Source organism: Heloderma suspectum, chromosome 5 (genome assembly GCF_057233095.1).
Source record: "Heloderma suspectum isolate Gila_16-S chromosome 5, 16-S_ref, whole genome shotgun sequence".
In the NCBI taxonomy this organism is placed as follows: Eukaryota; Metazoa; Chordata; class Lepidosauria; order Squamata; family Helodermatidae; genus Heloderma; species Heloderma suspectum.
The window spans coordinates 152,207,256-152,234,190 of NC_139462.1; the positions used below are offsets into that span (position 1 = coordinate 152,207,256).

The 26,935-nt window shown below is 44.3% G+C and overlaps 1 protein-coding gene across 5 annotated transcripts in view; it reads right to left on the reverse strand.

The window, feature by feature from the left end:
• Nucleotides 1-26,935, reverse strand: part of SUGCT (succinyl-CoA:glutarate-CoA transferase) — a 424,036-nt gene that overhangs the window by 288,984 nt on the left and 108,117 nt on the right. The gene's annotated exons all lie outside the window — the stretch shown is intronic.

The following is a 26,935-nucleotide window of genomic DNA, read 5'->3' on the forward strand; positions in this document are numbered from 1 at the left end:
TCTAATGAATGCTGTATGTTAGTAGTGTTAAATGTTTATCTCCTAGAATTACAGCACAAAAAAAGAAAAAGATTACCCTGCTACCAAAGTAACACCATCACACTTTTTAAAGAGCTTTTGAAAATGTATTAGGTCCACCAGGGAAAGGACCACCACAGCTCAGTGGTAATTTGCAGCCAGGAAGTCCCAGGTTCTTGGCATTTCTAGGTAGGGCTGGGAAAGACCTTCTGCTCAAAATCTGGAGAGCTATGGCCAGTCAGTTCTAGAGTAGACAATACTGAGCTGGATGGACCACTGGACTTAACTGAACTGTAGGAAGCCAGGAAGTCTACAGAACACTGGACAGATGATTGTACAATGAAGTTCAGGACCCTCACACATACTCCTTGGACACCTCATACTTAAAGTAAGCACAAGAACCCAGAAACCTACCCATGAGCATTTTTCCAAACTGTTCTTCTCCACTGAATATTTTTCGAAAGCAGTTTCTTTTCTATCAGATTGAATGAGAATGGTTGGAAAAAATGTGGAAGAAATTTTCGGCACAGCACCAATTTGTACTACCTAAGGGACAAGCATGGAATTAAAAAGTATATGGGAAGCGTATTTGTGCCTTTAGTTGCATTAATTATGATAAACACTGAGTCAGTTGTTCCTGGCGGCTGCCGCTAATCTCATGATTCAAAAACACGATATGGGTTTCACATGAGGGAAGTTCTAGTCTAAGCTAATTAAGAAATGGAATCTGTGTTTCATCCAGTGGTATGTCAATTGTTCCTGTGTAACAATTGTCCTTTAGTATTCAGAAGGCTTTCTCCTCAAAGAATGTGTGTGGTGTATGTGTGCATGTTTAATTGCTTGATTAGGGTGCAGTACACCCCAGCTGAACTGTTTGGTACTCTTTGTTCACTAGAAGTGCAAAACGTCTTGGGCCCCCCTGATTTACACATGTATACACTCCTTGGAAGGAAAATGTTTAGGGTGTTGCTCTCTTCCGCCTCCTCCCCTTTGAACATGTGTTGGATACTTGGATATTAAATGGAATGGAAATTGTTCAACCTAAAAGTAAAATAAACTGTCCACAGCTGCTCCAAACCAGTTTGTAATACATACAAACTTGATCTCTCTGTGTAGATCTTTCCTGCAATTATTTCCATTGGCTTCCCATTCACTGTTTCTAAGGCTTTACTTCCAGTAATATGGTGGCTAAAATATGTCGATACTGCCAGGAAGGGATTTATTTTCCCATAGTCATTTCTGTATTTCTGGGAAAATGCTGCAAACTCCAATAGAATTAACTACCATCAAAGCAAAGGTCTTATCCAAATGTGCTGCATTGTGCTTAACTTCCATATCATAATCACTACTACATCTACTAGGGAACTTTTGGTCCCATGCCCATCAATAGGGCTGGAAAATGGAACCAATCACGTAACATTCCTGATATGCAGAATAATATTGGTCCGGATCTAGACGACGTTACTCACACTTTAACCCTACTGAAATCAACGGGACTTAAGTTACTTATGACTAACTTGTCCTGTTGATTCAATGGGACTGAAGTGTGACTATCTTGGTCTGGATTGAACCATAGAATCACAGAATCATAGAATAGTAGGGTTGGAAGGGGCCTACAAGGCCATCGAGTCCAACCCCCTGCTCATTGCAGGAATCCAAGTCAGAGCATCCCTGACAAATGGCTGTCCAGCCTCGTCTTGAAGGCCTCCAGTGTGGGAGAGCCCACCACCTCCCCAGGTAATTGGTTCCATTGTCGTATTGCTCTTACAGTCAGGAAGTTTTTTGCCTTCTTCTCTGTGACAACCTTTCAAGTACTTGAAGAGTGCTATCATATCTCCCCTCAGTCTTCTCTTCTCAAGGCTAAACAGGCCCAGTTCTTTCAGTCTCTCTTCACAGAGCTTTGTTTCCAGTCCCCTGATCATCTTTGTTGCCCTCCTCTGAACCCTCTCCAGTTTGTCTGCATCCTTCTTAAAGTGTGGTGCCCAGAACTGGACACAGTACTCCAGATGAGGCCTAACCAGTGCTGAGTAGAGGGGAACTAGTACTTCTCGGGATTTGGAAGCTATGCTTCTATTAATGCAGCCCAAAATAGGATTTGCCTTTTCTGCAGCCACATCACATTGTTGGCTCATATTCAGCTTGTGATCGACAACAATTCCAAGATCCTTCTCGCTTGTAGTGTTGTTGAGCCATGTATCCCCCATCTTGTAACTGTGCATTTGGTTTCTTTTTCCTAGGTGCAGAACTTGGCATTTATCCCTATTAAATATCATTCTGTTGTTTTCTGCCCAGCACTCCAGTCTATCCAGCTCACTTTGAATTTTGTTTCTGTCTCCCAAAGTATTAGCTATCCCGCCCAATTCTGTGTCATCTGCAAATTTGATCAGCATTCCCTGCAGCTCCTCCTCCAAGTCATTAATAAAAATGTTGAAGAGCACTGGGCCCAGGACTGAGCCATTAGCCATTACAAACCCATTAGTTTGTAATTTTTTTAAAAAAATGAAAGAAAAAAAGTGAAAGAACAACCCTATTAGGGTCAAGCATATTTATCACCCTCCAGGAGTCATGGAATACCGAGGAAAGTTGAGTATCAGCTGCAAAAGGGGTGGGGAATGGGGGTGATAAATTGTCTATTCAAGTTCCTAATAATATTCTGGAGGATGGATTACAGTTGGGCCAACCACCTGTCCAGAAAACTTTTTAAGAGCTCTGATCCTGTTGAAGTGAAGCAAATCCTGGAGGCCTGGGATTTAAGAGGATGAGAAGAAACACCAGGCACATCCATCAGCAAAGGGAGCAGAGCTTCTAACAGTATTCTGGAATAGGAGATGAAATAAGGTTCAGGGGAGGCGTGCATCTCCTCCTCCCTTCCACTCCATACAGCATATGGAAGAGGAGATTTAAAAATTCCCTTTGCACACAGTATCACTCAGGGGTGTGGCTAGATGAGCAACTGCACTATAGTGCTAGACTGCTAAGGTTCAGGACTATGTGAGCAGGAAGCTGCTCTGCTAGCTCCAGAGCTGTGTTGTCTCTGCCATTCCACTATAAAGGGGGGGGGGAGGGTGTTCCTTATTATTTACCACCACCACTACCACTCATTATTTTTTTGCAGGCATCTAACTTGCTCCTTCTGTTACCCAACTTGGCAGTCCCATATCTATGAGTCTGAAAGTGAAATACACAAGGTGGTGGTCGCTTCATACTCAGGGATTCAATGCTGAAATGTGGATTTATAAATTAAAAGGAGAAGAGGGGAGCCAAAAATAGTCCATCAAGAATTGAGCATGCCCAGTGGATTCCAGGAACTACAGAAAGTTGAAGCAGGGGGAGGTGTTGCATGCGCCCCTAACAGCTTATAGGGGCTGTTACGCCAATCCCTGACGCCAGGCCTGGTAGTCATGGATACTGTCAGAAGGAATAAAAAGAGGCAGAATAGTAGTATGGGTAGAGAACATTTCCTCCTGGGCTTCCTGGAAGTATCTGGCTAGCCACTGTTGCAAAAAAAACACTGGACTTCAGGAACACTTGGTCTGATTCAGGAGATATGTTGTTAATGACTAACTGTTCTGAAGAAACATGTTGGAAGAAACATGTTGGAAGTAAGAAGCTTCAGGATGGAGGGTCAAACCAGAAAGAAAATCCATGTGTGTGGATATATTGCACTAAAGCCAAGAATCTGGGTGGGAGGAAAAGTGTTGGCAAAAATGTGTACAGAAGTGCTTGACATATTAAGCACAGCAAAGCAGGGCAAGGCAAGAGGCAGTGATTCAAAAACATTCAAAAAAATAGCTAGCATTGCCTTCTTCTCCCCATAGCTTGCTCAGGAAGAATTGAAAATTATGGGGAAATAAATTGAAAATAAACTGTTAACTTCAAATACATTTGTCTCACAATTAATAGCATAATACACAACAACACCTAAAAATATATGGCTACTTGCTATTGCTCAGTCTTTCATAATGCTTTCTATTATAATAAAAGCATTTAACTGAGGTGAAAAATTGGCAATTTCCTTCAGAAGGAAAGTTCAGAATTGGCATGCAGATTGTGAAGGAAAATACATTTTCCTGGCTCTAATCACCATGACTTAACTTTGTGTATCCAAAAATATCATACCATGTGGGAAGTTCTAGAAATATTAGGAACTCCATCTTCACAACATCCACTGCAGGTATATCCTTTTATGACAGCTCTTTAACTGCCAAGAGATATAAAAATCTCCCCAAATCTTAAGAGTACAGGGAAGATTTCCCTGCTCCCTGCCCACAATCTGGAGTGCAATAGATTAAAAAAAATGTGAGCAGGGAACTAAGGAGTGTACAGTATTTTACTTTATTATTGATGCCAAACTTAGTGATATTATTTGGACTCAGATAAGAAGAGCCGTGCTGGAGTGGTACCGATCTAGTTCAGCATTTTCTATGCACAGTGGCCAACTAGATGCCCATGAAAAGCCCACAAGCAGGACTTAAGCACAATCATAGCACACTCATGCTCATGTTCCCCACCAACTGGTATTGAGTGGCATACTGCCTCTGATACTGGAAGGAAAATGCCACCATCGTAACTAGTAGCAATCGATAGCCTTCTCCTCCATGAATTTGTCTTTGCCTTTTAAAGCCATTCAAGTTGGTGGCCATCACTACATCTTGTGGCAGGGAATTCCACAGTTAAATTATCAGCTGTAGGAAGAAAAACCTCCTTTCCATAATCCATTAAAAAAGGTACTTGCCTTTACTCTATGATCACTTCAGCTATCTGCTTCATGGCAGGACTACCTTACAAAGAACACAGGATTTCCACTGAAAATGGATGTCCTTAAGGGGACTCACTCAAAATCACTCCATGCATTGAGAGAACTGCATAGCCCTGACCCTGCTGCAGGTACACACCAGCAAGCCTTCAGATCTATGTACATAGATGCACAGATGTATGTTCATAGATCTATGCACATAAAAATCCTCCAAATCAGGGGAGATCCTGGGCCACTCAGGATTCCCCCTCACATGGAGAATCTGTACATGCATAGGGCCCCTTCTCATGACTGAATTTGCAGCCAGCAGGGGTGGGGTTACCCAACATGACCCTGTGACTCCACACACACACGTTCGTTCAATGCATGAGAGGCGTTAAGCGAACCCCCTCTTAACAAGTTCCCCTCTTCTTCCATGACATTTAGTTCAACATATCCTATGTCCTGACATTAATATAATGCACATGTTTAACATTCATGCAGTTGTGAGTGCAAAACAAGTACCATTTATATCTTCAATTGGGCCCGGAAACAGATTGGGAGCCAATCTGTTTCCAGTTACTTGCGTGATATGAACATAACATCCAGTTCCAGTCAGTATCCTAAATACACAGTATTGTATTTTGTACTAACTGACGTTTCTGGACCATCTACAAGGGCACCCCCACATGCAACATACAACCAGTAGTATAGTAAATTTTGATGTGTAGGTGGTCATCATTACAGTCTCCATAACCATGTCCAAAAATTCAGGTAGCTGTGTTGATCCAAATCAATAAACCAGTTCTAACCGTTTTCATCTCTGCTAGGAGCAGGTCTTTTGGAAAGCTAATGGGTTTTAACTGCCCATTCAAGCCCAAGCCACCACAAAATACTTTGCATTACAACAGGGATAGCTCACAACAATATATTTTTGCTGGGAAAATCCATTTTCTCCCAACTACTGTAAGAATTGCAGCTAAGCTCAAGAGGGCAGTCTGCAGGGGGTGACAGATGACAATCACTATCCCTGCTAATCAAAAAATCCTAGCACTCCAACCTTGTGAGCCCTGGCTCCACTATAACATTGCATAAAACACATTGCAGTAATCTAAATGGGAGGTTACCAGGGCACAGATCATGAAGCCAGGCTGTTTCTATTCAAGTAGGATCACAGCTGGTATACTAGCCTACGCTGGTAAAAGGAGCCCTGTGCCACAGAGCACACTTGTACCACTAATGACCAAAGATGGATCTACAAACACTCCCAAGCCAAACCTGATTATTTAGGGCCGAGGTGGGCAATTTCTGGCCCTCCAGATGTTTTAGCCTACAACTCCCATCAGCCCTCAGCAGCACAGTCAATGGTGAAGGATGATGGGAGTTGTAGGACAAAACATCTAGAGGGCCAGAAGTCGCTGACTCCTGATTTAGGAGGAGCGCAACCCCTCTAGAACAGGTTGAACAGCACTCACTCAGAAAGATGAACCATCCACTAACTGTTCCTCCATCTAGGGGTGTAAAACCCGCTGTGTAAAACCTGTGTTTCGCGGATTGTCAGGCACCTTTCGTTCCGTCGTCCGCTCACAGACGGATGTAAATATTTTTCCCATCATGAGGAAAAATACGCAAATAATTACGTAAGAGGTTTCGCAACAATTTACATAATTTACCTTAGTATGTAACATTTAGCATATTATCCCCCATTCCGTTCAACTTTTCCGCAGCAGAAATGTCCGTATTTTCCTACGAATAAATATGTGTAAATTTCCGGAAACTAAAAAAAAATGTCTGAAAAGCCACAGACTCCGCGCAGGGGATCACTCTGCAGCAAATTTCTCCAGCAACCCTACCTCCATCTTGTCATCCACCTCATGATTCCTCCTGCCACCCCCAGCTTAAAGGAATGGGTTCCTTTTTCTTCTGTTAAAAAACAGTTGTGCAGCGGTAGGTGTGCTGTTGAGCCAAGCACAACGCCGCCTGGTCGGCTAGGGAGATCAGAATGTGACAAGGATAGCCCCAGCACTTCCCCGCACCTGGTTTACCAAGCAATGTTGGGGAAGGGGGTTCCTTTTCCCCCTCTTTTCTTTTATAAAAGAACACACACACAGTTTTGGAGTGGCAGGCACACTGCTCAGTGAAGTGCCTGCACAGCCACCTCTACCAGCCACATCCGGCTGCCGCTTGGCTCAGCAGCCTGTGTGACTGCCACCATGCACCTGCTTTTAAAAATGAAATGGAGAAGAATGGAAAGAAACCACCGTCCCTTCCCAACGCTGCTTAGTAAGTTGGAGCACAATGTGCAACCAGAACAGTGGGGAGGGGGAGAAAGCTGGGCCTCAGGGGCAGGTTGGCTGGACAAAGCAGGGTGGCAGCTGCAACGGGGGCAGGGCAGCATGACACATGGGGGTTCTGGAGAACACCTTGCCCAGGGCCCCCTGAAACCTAGCAGAACCACTGTGGCCACCAACAGCTCAAGCACCTCGCCCAAGAAGTGAATGTTAGCCACCAGACTGTAATTATTCAGATTTTCTCAAGGCACAATCCTAACTACATAGGCGGCCGCCTCCAAACTTGGAGGTGACTGCCTATCCAAAGCAAGGCAGGAGAGGCACGGGGGGATCATTTCCTCAGTGCCTCTCCTGCCCTGCTGTTTTCAGCTGTCTAGCCATGGGGGGCCAACCAGGAGAGGAGGCTGCGTGTATGACACATAGGATGCAGCAGCTCCGCTCTCCCCACCCCAGAACGCCCCCAGCCCTTTTCAGTTGCTCTGTGCTCCTCTTCTGAGCATGGAGGACAGGGATTCTCCGTGCTGCCTCTGAGGCAGCACGGATGTGGGAGGAGGTCGGTTTTCCGGGAACTGACCTCGGAGTGCAGGCTCTGAGGTTGGTTCCCGGAAAAGAGCATATCCTTTGTCCCTTTAGACAGTGTCTAGTGGCCATAGGATTGCTCCTTCAGTCTATTTTCCCTAAGGGCTATTTTTACAATTAAAATGGCCTACCTCTCCACAAGATTCACCTTATTTTTTCTCCATGGATAGGAAAACTATCATTCCCCCACCCACAGCACTGCTGCTATCAATCAGCTACAAAGCCCCTTCCCCAAGTACATCTCCCTAAAACAACCAACACATCAGGAAACTGGATAACAACTCTGGACTACATTGCAGAGCTGCCATGCTACATCTTCTCAGCCCCCAATATGTGTGAAACAGCACTGGACTACTTTCCAGAGCGGACATAAGCCATGCTATCTCAGGCACAGACCCCCAACCCACAACACGGGGATAACAACACTAGAGTTGTATTATCATATGCACTGAGGGGATGATTAAAAAACAACAATAAAATATCAAAACTTTTGCATGAAATACGTCCTGATTTAGAAGGAGTGTGAACTCCTGTCTTGCCACTACTTTTTCTTTCTGCTTGGACATGCCAATGCCCAGTCACAACCACAATAAAATCATGGATTCCTCTGTTGCTTTCTATGGGAAATTATCACTTCTCTCCCCTGACCCTCCCCATGCAAGGCTTCAAAATGACCTAGGAAATCCCTTCTCCCAAAAATGGGTATGTCTCTCTAGCCTTTTTTGTTGTTGGTCTCTATGGATATCAGTGCCTACCTAAATGTCAATCAAAGCTGTGACTTTCGTCTTTGACAAATATCAATGGAAGGCAAAAGCAGGTTTGTTTCTTACAAAATGATTGGCCAGAAAACTACCTGCATATTTTGCATATGTCTGTAGTCCCACAAAGTCTCAGACTTAGAATCATGGAATCATAGAATCTTAGGGCTGGAAGGGGCCTATAAGACCATCGGGTCCAACACCCAGCTCAGTGCAGGAATCCAAGTCAAAGCATCCCTGGCAGATGGCTTTGCAGCCTCGTCTTGAATGCCTCCAGTATGGGAGAGCCCACCACCTCCCTAGGAAATTGGTTCCATTGTCGTATTGCTCTCACAGTCAGGAAGTTTTTCCTGATGTTCAGCCAGAATCTGGCTTCCTGTAAGTTCAGCCCATTATTCCGTGTCCTGCATTCTGGGATGATCGAGCAAAGATCCTGGCCTTCCTCTCTGTGACAACCTTTCAAGTACTTGAAGAGCGCTATTGTATCTCCCCTCAGTCTCCTCTCCTCAAGGCGAAGCATGCCCAGTTCTTTCCATCTCTCCTGAAAGGAGAGCTCTCTCTTGCTTTCTCTTTCACTTTAAAAAAAAGAAAGCTGGGAATCTGGGCCAACTAATGGGCAATTGTTATATTGTGGTTTTAATGTTCTATATATTTTAAATTGTTTTATTGTGTGTTGTTTGGTTTTAATTTTTGTGAACCACCCAGAGAGCTTCGGCTATTGGGCAGTATAGAAATGAAATAAAATAAATAAATGAATGAATGGCTAAAATCCAGGCAAAACCAGGTAAACTGGGTCATATGTTATTCGTGGGGGCGGCAAGATGGGAATCAACACTGTAAAGAAATCAGTCCATAGTACCAGATTGCGTTATGCTAGACATTATAGAAAGCAAAGAGCAAATTGTTGCAGGGCTGCTGTCTCTGATGCAGGGGCTACCTGCAATGCGGAGAACCACAAAATCCAAACACCACATGTCTTTTAAATAAAACTTTCAGAACAATCCCCGCCCCCCTTTCCAAGCCAGTGCATGCTCTCTCTCTTCACTCTTGCTTTCTACCCTCTTTACCAAACACCTTTTCTTTTTCTCTCTTTCTTTTAACTATTAGAAGAGGTCAGATGCATTGCAGTGGAAGCTGAAATCATGGCCAGCATCTTTATTCAGAGAGCCTCTAGGTGGCCCCATATAGGCTCAGAGGCACTCTGGGGGAATCAAGATTCTGGGCACAACTATAGCTTCATTCTGCAGGGCATCCAAACTCTACTAAAAATTAAATGAAGGAGAAAGAGAGAAAGAAAAGGTGCCACTGCTTGGAAAAGGTAGGAGAGTACGTGGGAGAGCAAGCAACGGGGGGAGAGAGAGAAAGTGGGGTGGGAGAGTGAAAGCGGGAACACCGAGGAGAGAGAAACTTGGGAGGGGAGAGCGTCCAGGAGTGGGGATTCAGAGGACATCTTGCGACTTGGGATCAGGCTATTTGAAACACCACATTCTCCCATACAAGCCTGCCTGGGTTTTAAGATCTTCAGGGGAGGCTCTTTTCCCAGTCCTGCCACCATTGGAAGCATAATTGATGGGGACATAAGAGAGGACCTTCATGGTGGCTGCTCCCAGGCTCTGGAACTCCCGGCCAATGGAGGCTAAGCTGACTCCCTTTCTATTGTCCTTCCATCAGCAGGTAAAAAGTTCTAGGTGGTAGGATGTTATTTATTTTTATTGAAGTGTTTTAATTGTGTTTTAATCTGTTCTCATGCTTTAATTGTATTTCCGATTTTACTGAAATTTTACTATTGTTAGTCGCCTGGAATGCCTTTTTTTTTTTGGCAGAAAGGCAATTTAATAAACAAAGTCTGGCAGTGACAGTGGCCTGGTGTTATGTTTGACCCCATGCCAAGTCTGTGCTCTGTTTCCCTTTCATTTCTAGGCTGCATGTACAAGACAAGACAAAACATTTGCATAAGCAACTTTACAAGATGAAATGGGAGGGGGGACTATGCAAAACAACTTAGGCATGTGAACAGAATTGCTGGGTGCAGTTTTATTTTTCTCTGCACATTTCTTGTGCAGCTGATTCTCAGGAAAAATAGCTGGTACATTTCCAGAAAGTGACGCTCAAACCAAAGCTTAAGTATCAAAATATTAAGTCAGCTATATTATCCACCAGATGCCTTCCTAGGACACTTGCCCTTAAATCTAAGGACCGGGGCCACAATCAAGATAGCCTCTTCAGATGCAGAAATAGACTTTCCAAGCATTTTTATATTTTGGTTACAGTAGAAATAATAAGTTCCAAATATCAATCTGATCTGAGCTTCAGGTGTCCCAATCCGATGCAGGTTTTACTTCATAAGCATAATAACATATTTAATGAACAGCACCATAACATATTTTATCACAAGGCTATACCAGATGAAGCTTTACACACAGCTTCAGTTCAAGCTGACAGGACTTTTATTTATTAGTGAACAAAACTTGCATGGAACTCTTTAATTTTGGACAAGAGAGGTTTAATGTTGTTGGCTTATCCACATCCATTATTTTCTGCCAGTTCAGTGGCCAAAGCAACTTGCACTTTCATACAAAACATAATAAAAGACTGGAAAATGACAGCAAAGAGACAATTAATGCATTAAAAACATATTCTATGAATGTAGCATAGCCCAAAGGGAAATGGAAATTTGAGTATGAAAACTACAGACCTCGAAAGCAGGGAGGGGAACACAGAAAAGAAGTACACTGGAAAAAAATAATAATTCTGAGTTACATAGATGGATAGAACAAATAACAATGTTGAGAACTCAGTTATTGGTTGGGCAACAGCTTTGTAATATAGTTTCCTCTGAATTATGGGGAAATCGTTGGAAGTTAATCTGAGGTCTCTGGTGCAAACACTGATGTTCGCACCTCAGTCATTAAAAGACAGTAGACATTATCACTAAAACCACACATAATTTACAGAGTTGGCAGCTCTTCCTCAAATGAGACCAGGATTTAAGCTATATGGAAACTGAACTTCCTCTCACCCTGAAGAAGGTGCATCCTGTTGAAGGAGACTGAGTCAATGTGAAGAATTTTACAGACTATATGTGTGTGTTTTAATGGGCTTTTATTTCCAGCTCTGCTACTCTCATTTCCACAACCATTTACAATTGTAATTAATAAACCACATATGGTTTTCGTTCTAAGGTGTGTGTGTGTGTGTGTGTGTGTGTGTATGTGTGAGGGAGAAGGAGAAGGAGGAGAGAGATCCCTGCCTGCTTGGATGGGCCAAGAATCTGTAACATGAAAACACAATTCCTAGCAGTAGCAAAACCATAACTAAGTTTATAGTATAGACTCCCATTCTACTGCCATGATTCCTTAGTCTGGCCATGCTGCTGGATGAACACAAGCAGGCTCTGTTGCTCAGCGTTGCACCAACCAGCTCATGGAATATGTGCAGCCCCACCAGCACAGTCCTTTTGACAGAAGGGTGGCCTTTAAACTTCACTGGATCACAGTTATTGCAGAATAATTTGCGTAGCACCTTCCACGTGTCAAGCACTCTCCCATGCAAGGAGAGGGGGATTTTTGTTGTTATTTTGAGGTTGTTTGTTTTGCTTGAACAACAGTTTCCTTATATTGTTGCCAAAGTCAACAAACCAGTGCTTGCTACTGTTGTGTGCAGGAGGCCTGAAAGTCTTGGAAATAAGAATCTGCATTCATAGAAAGCTTCAAATATGTGGTGTTTATTTTATTGCTCCTTCCTTTCATACAGCCACAAGCAGACTGGCCCATTGTCTTGCTAGTCTAGTATAAATCTTTGGGTGGACTAGCTGTGCTTAATCTAAGGCATTCAGAAATCCTGGCCTGGTTCGGATCTACCACAAACACTGCAACTACCACATAACCAGACCAAGCTTATTACCAAGAGAAAAAATATGATGATCTGTTGTAATTTTGGTTTTGGTCAGATGGGTCCTTATTTAGGCCCAAACTTGACTTGTTGATGGATTGGAAGAATCCTTATCACATGGAAGGAAGGAAGGAAGGAAGGATCCATCATAGCCCTCTCCCAGGGAGTGCTTTAAGATTTTAAGATAACAGAACCATAGCCCATTGGCCATGCCAAATTTAGGGATGAGTTGTAGACCAACACATCTGGAAGGCACCAAGTTGGGGTAGGCTGTGTTAAGGAATATTGTAGGGCTCCACTCCTCTCCAAAGAGGTCAACCTTTCCTCTAGGAACATTTATGCTTACATAGAGGCATACAAACAGGCACACAACAAGAATCTTCTTCCTTCTTTCTAGGGATGGGTGAGAATTTCGTTTCAGTTTGGCACTGATATGAATTTATCAAAATTCGCAAAATTCTCCATATTTGGGACAAAAAGAACTTGAGATTTTAAAAAAATCATATGTGGGATAGACCAAAACTAACAGATACGTCCATCCAGGCCCAGGGCTTTGAGTGCTTTGCTATGAAAAGTCTGGGTTTGAATCCCGGGCAATCTACATTACAACTTTAAACTGGTTTCAAACCGGTGTATCTAAAGGGATCCTGCAGTTTCATGAGGTTACTGAGGATTCTTTGCTAGAGACCCCTGTCCCCTGCCCAAGCAGCCCCTCTTCCTAGAGCTACAATTCCCAAAATTCCTGTATTTGGTAGCTGTAATCGCTAAAAACAGGTTTGAAACCAGTTGTAATGTAGATTGCCCCCCTGTGTATTCAACCATGTTAGTGCTGAATTAGAGTTGCCACCCCTTTTTTCTGACATTCTTCCCTTCTTTAATAGTTACATGGTCGGCAGGTACAATCTGGTCCTCTCTACGCTAGCAATAGCTGTACCTACTGAATTTGGCTAGTGCAGATGGGTGAGAGTTTTGTTTCAGCTCATTTTTTATAAGAATTTACCAACATTCGCAAAGTTCTTCATATTTGGGAGAGAAAGAACCTGAGATTTAAAAAACTGGAATGGAGGAGAAAGCAAAATTTACAGTATCGCTCACCCCTGCTTCTGTCCTTCTGATTCCTTCACAATAGAAATGGCCGTTCTGCTTTTTCCACTGTGCTAGTTACTAGTATTTACAAAATACATCATAGCTGAGAAGGCCACCTAGTCCCCTGTTGTATGACAGAAGTAAAAAACAGTAAGTTGATGAGCAAGAGGGAATTTCAGAGGCATTCAGTGTCAGAAGCATAATGACCTCTGTCACCACAACCCTAGCAAAGGCCATAATTTGGCTGAGTCTTTCCTCTAAAACTTACTTAGCCCAGACTTAGCCTGTAAAATCTAGCCTTGTACATCAGTTTAATCAGAATTCCTCAACATTAACAGAAGGGCGAAGGCTATCTTGAAACTGGCTCCATGAGTAACATTGTGTCACATGCTGATCTGTCGTCAAGCCTTCCTCATGATGAACAGATGTACACACAAGCCACAGCTTCACCCTGCAGGGGGCTAAGCTGCTGATGATCCAAAGCAAAAGTTAACTGCTTTACACTCTTGCATAGGAAATGTTTGCTTCTGGGTTGGCAAGGAGAAATTCAAGGAGAAAAGGCCAAGTACATCATCCAAAATGTTAGAGGATGAAATGGTGAGATGGAAACCTCATCCTGTAAACAGCATGTGAGGCTATAAAACCTGTTTCTTCCCTGCAAAGGTGAGTCCAAATCAGCAGTCATCAAATTTCATTTCATTTTGCTTGTCAAGTTCCTATGCACTTCCCATGCATATAGACATGGTTCCCCATTCTGGATTGCGACTGCTTATAGCTGAATAAAGCCACACAAAGGGAGACAGACCCTTCTCCTCTCCTACCTACATTACAGTTCATGGAGAGCTCAAACTGTTTTCATTAACTAACTGCATAAATACAAATGTGAGAATACGTGGGCCTGCCTGCTGCAGGAATAAAAGTAGAGCACAAAAGGATTCTTAACACCAGTTTGGTTCATGAGCCTCAGCATGGGCATTGTCATACTGATAAAATAATATTTTTAGTCAGTCTTGGCAGAAATAAGGATGGATGAATGAATCTGTCAATCTGTGATTCTCTCCGTTTGTCATTTTTCCACTGTTAGGTTTTATTTGTCCCAACCTTTGAGAATTTTTCCACTCTTAGTTCAGTTTGTCCTGAACAAATGTAATTTTTCCTCAAAAAAGTTTGCATGAACATTGATGTGTATTTTTGAGTATTTATTTATTTTAAATGTTTCTTGGCCACCTTTCAGGGCAGAAGCCCCCCCAAGGTGGCTTACAACAATACATAAAAACAGTTAAATATTAAAAGTGATAAAAACATTAAAACAATAAAAGCCAACAATTAAACTAACAATTAAAACCAACAATAAAGTTAGCAGCAGTAGTAGCAGTCATATTAATAGAACACCAAGATAAAATAATATGTTTTCAAGGCCTACTTAAAAATCTGCAGTGACAGGGCCTGGTGGACCTCCAACAGCAGCTTGTTCCAAAGATGTGGGGCCACTGCAGAGAAGGCCCTCTCACATGTGTTCACCCACCTGACTGCTCTCACAGGTGGGCAAATGAGAAGGGCCTTTCTTTCTGATCTTAAAGTGTGGGTAGGCTGATATGAGTGTAGGCGATCCTTCAAGTAACTTGATACCAAACTGTTTAAGGCTTTAAAGGTCAAAAACAGCACTTTGAATTGGGCTCGGAAACGCACCGGTAACCAGTGCAGCTGGTGCAGTACAGGTGTTATATGATTGAATTGAATCACCCCCACCAATACTTGGGCAGCTGCATTCTGCACAAGCTGGAGTTTCTGAACCGTCTTCAAAGGCAGCCCCACATAAAGCGCATTACAGTAGTCCAGCCTAGACATGACTAGTGCACACAGAACTGAGGAAAGGTCTGTCCTCTCCAGATAGGACCACAGTTGGTGTACCAGCCTAAGCCAGTAAAAAGCATTCCTGAACACCGCAGCCACCTGGGCTTCCCCAGTTACTCCAGAGTCCAGGAGGACTCCCAAACTGCGCACTTGGTCTTTCAGGGGGAATGCAATCCCATCTAAGACCAGTTGTAAACCTCCATCCAAAGTAGTTGGTTTCCCAGCCCACAGTACCTCCATCTTGTCGGGATTAAGTTTCAGCTTGTTCACCCTCATCTATCCCAAAGCCTCCAGACACTGGTTCAAGAGTTCCACAGCCTCTCTGGGATGTGCGGATCGAAGCGAGAGGTAGAGCTCGGTCGAGACCCTGGTGGGTGGGTGGAATGCCACAATCACTGGGGCATTAGATCTGGTGGCTCCGAAACACCCTCTCCCCCTGAACAGGACTTGGACTGCACCATGGTTCAATCCACGGTTACGAGCTCTGAAACAGGAGGTGAGATGGCTAGAGCACCGGTGGCGGAAGTCTCGCTCCAAAGACGATCAGACACAGGCTAGAGCTGTATCTTCAGCCTATCACATGGCGGTGAAGGCAGCAAAAAAGGAATATTATGTCTATCACGTCCGCAGAGTGCTGTCCCAGGAGGCTGTTCCAAGTGGTCCAGAGCCTGGTCGGTCCAGTGGCTCCAGAACCACTGGAGCATTCTAAGGCCTCCTGTGAGGCCTTGGCAAGGCACTTTGCAGATAAAATTGATCGGATTAGGAGTGTTACTCTGTGTGCTGTGGATACAGTTAGTGAGCAAGAGGCGGCCTGTGGCAAACTGGTTTTGTGGGATCGGTTCTAGCTTCTTCCTTCTGATGAAGTGGACAAGGTGCTTTCATCTGTAAGGCCGACCACCTGCTTACTTGATCCTTGCCCATCTTGGCTCATTATGGGCTGCAGAGAGAGACTGGGTGAGGAGATCAGGGCGGTGGTGAACGCCTCCCTTGAGGAGAGAGTGATGCCATCAGCCCTCAAGGAGGCAATGATAAGACCACTCTTAAAGAAGCCCTCCTTGGATCCCCAAGTTCTGAACAACTTTCGCCCAGTCTCGAATCTGCCATTTTGGGGCAAGGTGATTGAGCAGGTGGTGGCGATGCAGTTGAAGGCACACTTGGAAGAAACCGATTATCTAGACCCATTTCAGTCGGGCTTCAGGCTTGGGCATGGGACAGAAACGGCCTTGGCCACCTTGGTGGATGATATGAGGAGGGCTCTGGATAGGGAGGAATTCTCCTTCCTTGTTCTCCTCGACCTCTCAGCGGCTTTTGATACCGTTGACCAGGGTATCCTCCTGGACCTCCTGGAGGGGTTGGGCATTGGAAACACAGTATTGCGGTGGTTCCGGTCCTTCCTCTCGGGGAGGTACCAGAGGGTAGCACTGGGAGAGGAGGTTTCGGACCCGTGGCCACTCACTTGTGGGATGCCAGAGGGTTCCATCTTCCCCCCAATGCTATTTAACATCTATGTGAAGCTGCTGGGGGCTATCATAAGGAGGTTTGGAGTGCGATATCATCAATATGTGGATGACATGCAGCTCAACCTCTCATTCAAATCTTCACCAAGGTTGGCCATAGAATCCGTGTCCAAATGTCTGGAGATGGTGAGTGGCTGGATGGGGAAGAATAAGCTGAATCCTGACAAGACCAAGGTACTTTTGGTGGAAGACAAGAGGAGGCTAGGGAATATTGACCTGGTGTTGAATGGGATACGGCTACCCTTGAAAGACCAGGTCCGCAGCCTGGGGGTCATTTTAGACTCCTAGCTGTCCATGGAGGCTCAGGTGTCAGCTGTGAGCCGGACAGCGCTGTATCACCTCCATCTGATACAGCGACTGCACCCCTTCCTTCCCGATCATCTGCTCCCATCAGTAGTACATGCCCTGGTCTCCTCTCGTTTAGACTACTGTAATGCGCTCTACATGGGGTTACCCTTGAAGACGGTTCAGAAGCTGCAGCTGGTACAGAACAAGGCTGCTCGCCCAATTAAAGGCAGCCGCCGGCGAGATCACATCACTCCAGTGCTGAAGGAATTGCACTAGTTACTAGTTGTTTTCCGGGCCAGATTCAAGGTGTTGGTTTTGACCTTTAAAACCCTATATGGTTCCAGCCCAGCCTATCTTAAGGAGCGCCTCCAGCAACACCAGACAGGCCGCTTAACAAGATCAGCCTCGGATGGCCTTCTCTCTGTCCCATCAGCCAGGACAGCTAGGCTGGTGTGGACGAGGGAGAGGGCCTTTTCTGTGGTGGCCCCCACTCTGTGGAACTCCCTCCCTAGGGAACTCCGCCATGCCTCCTCTTTAATGAGCTTCCGCCGTGCATTAAAAACATGGTTGTTCAGGCAGGCATTTGGGGTGGGTTAGGGTATTTTAGAAAATGTTTTTATTGTAGAATTTTATTGTTTTAAACTGTTTTATTATATGCTTGTACATCACCCAGAGTGGCTGGGTGACCAGCTAGATGGGCGATTAATAAATTAAATAAATTAAATAAAAATAAATAAATACAGCTGAGTATCGTCCACATACCCATGACATTTCAGCCCAAATCTCCTGATGACTTCCTCCAGTGGTTTCATGTAGATGTTTAAAAGCATGGAGGACAAGATAGAACCTTGCAGCACCCCACAGGCCATGGGGTGGAACAGAAGTCCACCAGCACCACCTTCTTAGACTGCTCCTCCAGAAAGGACCAGAACCACTTTAAAACTGTGCCTCCCAAGCCCAATCACGATAAACGATCCAGAAGGATACCATGGTCAATGGTATCGAAAGCCACTGAGAGGTCCAGAAGAACCAACAGGGTAGCACTCCCCCCATCCATTCCCCAGTCATCAACCAGGGTAACCAAGGCTGCTTCCGTCCCACAACCAGGCCTGAAACCTGATTGGAATGGAACTAAATAATCAGTTTCATCCAAAACTGAGGAGTACATTTCTCCTCAGATTTGTATTGAATTCTGCCTAATACACACATTTTTGCAGGCAATTTTCCTAGTATGATGAATTTTTTAACATTCTTTTGAACATTCTTTCCACTAATATACACATTTTTATGTGTCCATTCTGACTGGAGAACTCTACTGCAAAAATCAGAGGAGTGAGAATTTCAAAGGATAACTGACTGTCAGTTCATATATTGGTTCAAAAGTGCAAAAGTAGGTAAGTTCGTGTTAAAATGCAAAACCAAACTACAGTCAAGGCCAGAAATATTGGAACAAGGATAACTGTTTTGGCAGTTGGCCTCTGTGCACAACCACATTGAAGCTGAAAGGAAACACACCCACATGGGAGCGAAGTCAGGACTTGCAGCTGTAATTCAAAGGGTGTGACAAAAGTGGGGCACTAACCCTTCAGGAAGGGCAGCCAGTGGCATACAAACACACCCATCGTTGGTGGCTCATAAGTAATGGAACAAACCAACATCATTTCAAACTTAAGGGTCGCCTTTAATACCTGGATGAAAATCCTTTGCAGTCAATGACTGCCTGAAGTCTGGAACCCATGGACATGACCAAATGCTGAGTTTCCTCCCTCGAGATGCTTTGCCAGGCCTTTAGTGCAGCTGCCTTCAGCTGCTGCTTGTTTGTGGGTCGTTCTGCCTTCAGTCTTGTCTTCAGTAAGGGAAAAGCATGCTCTATTGGGTTGAGATCAGGTGACTGACTTGGCCATTGAAGAACATCCCACTTCTTTGCCTGGAGAAACTCTTGGGTAGCTGTATATTTTGGATCATTATCCATCTGCAATATGAAGCGGCATCCTATCAGTTTGGCAGCATTCGGCTGAATCTGAGCAGACAGTATAGCCCTATACACTTCAGAATTCATCCTGCTGATCAGCAGTCAGGTCATCAATAAACACCAGTGACCCGGTTCCATTGGCAGCCATACATGCCCATGCCATAACACTGCCTCCACCATGTTTGACAGATCATGTGGTATGCTTTGGATCATGAGCTGTTCCTTTTCTTCTCCATACTTTTCTCTTCTCATCATTCTGGTACAAGTTAATCTTGGTTTCATCAGTCCAAAGAGTCTTATTCCAGAACTGGGCAGGCTTTTTTAGGTGTTTGCTGGCACCTAATCTGGCCTGTCTGTTCTTGAGCGTTACCGGTGGTTTGCACCTTGTTGTGAAGCCTCTGTATTTACATCCGTCCCTTGACTGTAGATGTTGACAATGACATGACTACCTCCTCGAGAGCGTTCTTGACCTGGCTAGATGTTGTGAAAGGGTTCCTCTTCACCATGAGCAGCGTTCTGCAGTCATCCACTTTAGTTGTCTTCCGTGGTCTGCCAGGCCTTTTGCTGTTGATGAGCTTGCCAGTTAATTCCTTCTTTTTCAGGATGTTCCAAACTCTTGTATTGGCCACTCCCACTGTTTTTGCTATCTCTCTGATGGGTTTATGTTGTTTCCTCAGCCTAATGATGGCCTCCTTCACTCGCATGGACACCTCTTTAGACCTCATGTTGGGAGTTCCAGTGAACAGCTACCAAATGCAAATGTAACACTCAGAACCACCTCCAGGCCTTTTATCTGCTTGATTGGTCATGAGGTACCCAGGAAACAGGCCACACCTGGCCATGCAGCAGCTTGTCAGCCATTCCTTCCATTACTTATGAGCCAGCTACGATGGGTGTTGTGTATGCCACTAGCTGTCCTTCCTGAATGGTTAGTGCCCCACTTTTGTCTCACCCTTTAAATTACAGCTGAAAGTCCTGACTTCGCTCCCATCTGGGTGTGTTTCCTTTCAACTTCAATGTGGTGGTGTACAGAGAACAAGTGCCAAAACAGTTATCCTTGTTACAATATTTCTGGCCCTGACTGTAATTTCTCCCCCATCTCTAGTCAGAATGCTCATTCACATTACAGATGCCTCCCTTCATCTTTCACTGCAGCATTTTCAAAGAAAAAATGCAAGAGAGAGGCTCAAAGGCTTCACATATGAAAATGCTTTCAATGCCTATTCACACAGAGATACTTTTTGGAGCTAGTTTTCCATTCACTGGTTACATTTTTGCCCATCCTGGTTAAATGTCTATATGCTGAAGTGGTCATCCGAGCCCTTCACCAATGGCCCAATCATGATTTTCCAAATTGCTTCCATTTCTTCAAAATGATGCTTTCCACATTACTGTGGTAAATTAGAGTCTCAGTGGACACATTCAGTGGGTTGACAGAAGAAAAGGCACAGATCGAAATATGCCTCAAACATTTTGCTAGTAAATATATCAACTGTTAGAGCCATTCTGCACATCACAATTGCTACATCAACAGCTTCTGCATAATGGCTGTTCCACACAGTGGCTGTAATACAGAGCGGCTTGCTGTGTGGAGAATTTCCATGCCTCCAACAGACGACTGATGAGCCAACTATTAACATTAAGAATTAACTTAATGCTTTTATTCTTATTTCAATGGTTTCCATTTTGCCAAGAGAAAATGTGCTTCAGATGTTTCAAAGAAGACTGACATTTACTTCTCTTCTCTTCCCTTCCCACCCAACCCAAACATGAACAACCCTGAAATAGAAGTGAGAAGCTTCCTGGCTATTGTTTGTAGTCTAAGAGTTCTTGTTAAGAAATCACAGTCTGGAGAATCATGTGGCAGAATCCATGCCAGTGAGGCTTTGGATTTTTTATGTTTATCTTCTCCCGAAAATCAGAGATGTTCAGAATTTGACAAAAACAATATTTGGCACTGTTGTTCAAAGAGGAATCAAATCCTGATAGACCGCCAAAAGCCCATGAACATGCTGAAAGAAATACTTTGGATTATAATGATACTCCTACTTTCATTCAGTAATTAAATACTTAGGCCAAACAATTTTAATGGTAAAATCCAACGTAAGTCCTACTTAGAGCAGACCCACTGAAATAAATGGGACTTGAGTTAGTGATGACTAACTTAAGTACCATTCATTTCAATGGGTCTGCTCTAAGTAGGGCTTATGTTGAATTTTACCATAAGTGCTGAACTATTTGGAAAAGTCTGTTTTAGAGCATTAAGGTTGCAATCCTATTCCCACTTTAATGGGAGTTATCCCACTAAACTTAATGAAACTTACTTCTAAGTAGACATATATAGGATTGCATTCTAAGACTATTGCTTCCTCTGTCTCATGTTCTTCCAAGGAGGCCCTGCTTCAGGTTCCCTGGGTAAGCACTAGATTGAGGGCCTTCTCAGTAGTGGTGTCATAAAACCCCTTGCTTGCAGATTCTCATTGGGCCAGCCCAGTCCTTGCTTTTGGATGGTAAAGACCTCCCTATTAAGAAGGGGTGATGTTGTTTTAGGAGAAAGCTGAAAAATGGAGCTGATGTTTACCTTTAGTGGTCTCTGCAGGTGTTCAGTACTTGATGCAAATTATGTATGATCAATGGGATTTTACTGTTTTTAATATGGTTAACAGGTTGCTTGAAAGCTGCTTTAGGAAAGCTGTTTGGAAAGTAAGGTAAAAAAAATGAAAAATTGATGAAATATTGTGAATTCTAAATTTTGTATTTGTCCAAGGGTTGTTGACATCAGAGTTAAAAAAACAAACACTGAGCTCAGCAGGGATAAAACTGATTTCACAAATGTTCCCAGTGATATGCTTTTTATTAGAGTTATAAAAATATGTTCTTATACAAATATAGGCAACTGAAGCGGTCATACACAACAGGAAAAAACACTCTAAAATCAGCAATAGATCAATAAAAGCACTCAATAGATCAGTCTCTCTCACATTTCCTCTGTGTTGTTGTGCAATTAAACCTTACAGCTGGTATTTTTATTAGAATTCAGCAGAAAGTATCTATTTTAAACCAAATGTAAATCTTGAATATGGCTTTATGGATGTTTCCCTTTAATAAGAATCAACTTATGACTGGTCTAAGAAAGAAAGTCTCTCAGCATATTAAAGCTGATTGATTTCTTGATGTTGGCCTATGAAATGCCAAAAAACCTCAAATTAAAAAGCCATAGAAATTATTCTTAAAATCATGTGTTTTATTACTCCAAATATTAGCCAAAAATCTAAGCATCAAAGGAAGATAATCTCTGGTGGCAAGCCAAGCGTACTGAATGTCCTCATACTAAGTAATGAAAACTGTAATGTGAAATTCTTTGTTTTTAATGGATAAATTAAAAAGCACAAATCACAAATCACAATGATTGCCCTTTATTAATGTGGCAAACAAACGCAACCTATTAAAAACAAGAGATCATGTTTCCCAAATGTACATGTTTTGCTTTGATATGTTTGGTCTAGACTTGACAGACAGACAGACACACGCACACTATATGAAAAGATCCAGATGTTACCTTTAGCAGCATGGGAACCACAACAACATGGTCCCCTACCCACACTGCTCTGGCAATATGAGACGCCATGTGGGAAGAGCCCACAACATGGCTCCTTCTCATGCCAATATTAGTTTCTGGGAGAGGAAATGCTGGCATGGGGAGGAGCCATGCTCTCTTCCATGGCCTGGATATTCTGTCATCACAACAGCAGCACAGGAGAAGCACTCACTGCAGCAGGTCCCCTACAGCTACAGGTAACATTGAGGACCTTTAGGGTTTAATGCAGCCGATACCTCTGCCAACATCTACTCTATCTGCTACAAGTCTTGGAGAGAGAGAGAGAGAGAGAGAGAAACAGTTCCAACCTGTTGGACTCAATACCTGATCCTAGTTTCCAGGAAGGAGGACAAAGCCAGCTGGCTTTTCTTCCTGCTAGGGAAATGCACATCCCGCCAGCACTTACTCTTAGAGAAGCAATGCTAGTGGCTACTGCCATCACCGTTTCATGACAGTCCACACCATATGCTATCAGGCCAAAGGGAAACTCCCAGTGCTGCTTGAACAGCCCTGGAATTCAGCTGCAGGACTAGTCAAAGAGTACCAGTGGTGCCAGGGTACCATGGCACAATAAGAAGTACCTGCGCATTGGAGCATGAGTCCTTGGCACTGGGCTTTAATATCTTATAGAAATGATGCAAAGGAGGTAGATAGAGATATTTCCTGTCTCTATGGATAATATTTTCAAATAAGTTGGCAGAGTGGTACACAAAATAAAAACAATCAAATTGGCACGCTCAGGAAAACAGAAAATTTTCTTACTATGAATTTTGTTCATAGTGTCACAGAAGGCATTCCTCACCCTGGGATGGTGCCTCCTCCTGGAGTGAGTAGGCACAGTCAAATCTTTCCTCTCCAGGGGGAGGAGCTGTTCCAACCACGCAGCCTGGACTGGAAGAGCAAAAGCCACCCCTCCACCTCTTGCTGAGGACAGTGACAGCAACCAGCAGACACTGCTGGGAAAAAAAATAAACTGCAACTGTATCTTTAAAAAAACAAACCGTGAACAACCTGTGCTAAGGCACAGAGAAACACACAGAACAGGGAACAAACAGGAACATGGTACCATAGAATGTGCCCAGGAAGTCCTGTGTACCACCCCCCACATGTAGGGCACTGGCAGAAGCTTCTAAATTACTGAAAAACTGGTCCTAGAAAAGACCAGGGGCGGGCAGAATGCTTTCCGTGACGCTCAGAGAACAGAAACTCACAGTAAGAAAATGTCTGTTTTCTCCTCAGCCTCATGGAGGGTGCCCCCCACTTTGGGTTATAGCAGAGCCACTAGTCACATTGGGAGGGCTTCCAAAGATCAGTGCCTACACTACCACCCACTGCAGCACTTTATGGCTGAAAGTTGGTGATGCAAAAGCAAACTTGTCAATCTTATACTGTTTTGAAAATGTATGCACCATGTGGCTGCACTACGAATGTCCTCTATGGAAAAATTACCCTGGCAGGCAGCTGTGTCTGCTGCCCCACAAAGCTGTGATCCCTTCTGGTGGTCTGATATGCCTGGACTCCGCATTCCTGAAGCCACCTGGAAATGGAAGAACTGGGCGTTTTATTCCCCAGAACTTTCCCCTGAAAGGCCACAAACAGAGCCTTGCTTTTCCGGAGCTCAGAGTTTCTACTGAAATTAAAACAAAGCGCTCTGCGCAAATCCAACCTATGCCAGTTCTGTTCCTGAAGATGTGACTCATTTGGGCAGAAAGATGGTAAGGAGAGCTCTTGCGACCTGTGGAATAATGCATTTATCTTTGGTGCAAAGGAGGGATCCTCAGGACCACTCTATCAGAATGGAATGTACACAACTGCAGATCAGATGAGAGATCCCCCAATTCAGAAACCCGCCACCAGAAAAATGGTTTTCGGGGTAAGCAGTTTTACTTTGCAAGTAGCCATCAGCTCAAAAGGAGGACCATAACCATAAGTGTGACTAACCGCCAATTTAAATTCCTAGTAAAGAACCTGTGCATTGCAGAAGGACTACGAGGGCAACTCCTCACAAAACAAATGCTTGAAATGAAGGTGGGAAGAAAATGACCCCTTCCCTTTACACCCCAAAATGCTATTAAGAGCTGTGGTCTGCCACTTGATGGTATTAGCACTAAGGCCCTTAGCAAGACCATCCTGTAAAAACTATAAAACCAACTTCACCTTTCCCAGCACTGGAGGCTGCTTCTTATTCGCATGCCAGGATAGATAGGTTTTCCATGTGTTGCCATAGGACTGGTTAGTAGACTGTTTTCTAGAAGACAGGAAATACAGTCAATACAGCCTCTGAATAACCCACATGCCTCAGCCAGCACCCTTTAGCTTCCAAGCTGTTAGTTGGAAGAGCTGTAGGTGAAGAACAGAGCCCTGTGATAACAGATCTTTCCTGCATGGAAGCCTCCAAAGATTCTCCCCTGCCAATTGGAACAGATCCAGAAACCATGGGCGCCTGGGCCAATACAGGGTGATCCTGTCTGCCTGATCTTCCTGCTCATTTGTGGCAGGAGAAGTATGGGTGGAAGGCATACAGAAGACCATTTGGCTACACCTCCAGCAGTGTGTCTGTTCCTTGTAACTCTGGATATGGGAAGCTTGACATGAAGAGGGGAACTTGTGTATTCTTTAGAGTTGCAAATAGGTCCACAACCAGTCAACCAAAGTGTTGTATCACTATGTGAAACATTTGGGAATTGAGTCTCCACTGCCAACTCTTGAATGGAAGTCTGGATGAGCCAATCTACCATCACATTCTCCTTTCTGGCCAGATGTTCTGCCTTAATGCACAGAAGGTGTTGCTCTACCCACCTGAACAGTTCCATCACTTCCTTGTGGAGGGATCCAGATTTTGATCCTCCCAGGTGGTTCACATAAGCCTTGGCTTGGTCCCTCTCTCCTCTGTCAGAAACATTAGGAACTGTGATGTGCTGAAAATCAGCTGTTAGGCAGGAACCAAGGAGCTCTTCCCCACATTCACAATGACGCCATGATCTCGCCATGAACACCAGTTGGTGTTTTTTTGATACTGTCAAGACACCTCTCTTTGGATGTCACCCATATAAGGATGTCACCTGAACACCTTGATGACCGAATTGGCTGCTGAGGTTCTGAAAGCTGCTGGTGAGGCTTCAAATCATCTGCATGAGGCCACTTCCACCCTCTTATCACATGGCTCCTTTGCCCTCCCCTTCTCCTTCCATCGGGATCACCACAGAGGATGAAATGGCTGCCACTGGGGCATTCATGGTGAGCATCTGGAGCAAATCCATGACTGCTCGGGGGAGGGAATAAAACTTTTTTGCCAATTTGCACATGGATTTGATCTTGCCTGGGTTGACCCATTCAGCTTCCCAGACCTGGTAGAAGGAATCTGGGAAAGGAATAGGGAGGAGCTTAGAAGGCTCTGAAGGAAAAACTGTGTCAGCCAAATTAGAACCAGAAGAAGAGCGTTCCCCTGGTTTCACCTGATCATCATTAATATTCAGCACCCTACAAGCCTTAGCCAACAGAGCTAACCTCCTGTGGAAAAACATGTGCTTGTCTGGGCAAGGCCTCCTCCTCCTCCTCCTCCAATTCCCCTGACTTCAAGTCCTCAAAATTCATGGAAACCCCCAAAGGCTGAAGACTTTTTGTGGCTTTTTGCTGGTCACCTTTACATGCTTCCTGTTCCCCCTTGATGTGTCCTTTTCCTGATGTTAACAGTTTCTGGAAGGACAATGGGGTGACTCAGGGGCCAGGGACAAATGAGATGATGATGAAGAGTAGGGAGTGGATGACTGGGAATCTGATGAGGAGTCCCTGGAAGGGGATATGGTAATCCATTTACATTTGTGTTTGGATCCTTGGCTTGGATCTTTTTCATTTTCCCTTACAGTTCTGGGAAAGGGAGTTGAGCTTACAAGGAGGTAGGGTAGCCCACCCCCTTTGCTAAGGCCCCCTGGACCTCCTGAGACACCAGTTCTTTCACCCAGTCCAAGAACTATGGGAGGGATTCCTGACTAGGCAACTGCTGGTTTGGGGCAGGAAGAGCTGGACTATTCACCCCCTGTCTCACTCTGGTTTGGCGTCAAAACTGTTGTGGGATTTACGGGCCTTCTCTGGCCCGTTGCTTCAGCTGAACTAGAATCAGAGCTCTTCATTGCTCAGTTCTGCTGATCTGCACTGGTTTCACTTCCCCTTCCTACCCTGGCAGGGGGGAGAGTCAGGAAGGCCTGTGTCAGTGGCGCCAGCTTGCCTGCTTGAGGTCCCCTTTGGCATCTGGGAGTCCATGGTGTTGCAAGGCACCACGCTGCTCAGGCAGTTCTCACTGGGGGAGGAGTTGCCACCGATTCCCTTTGCAGCCATGTTCTGGCTGTTT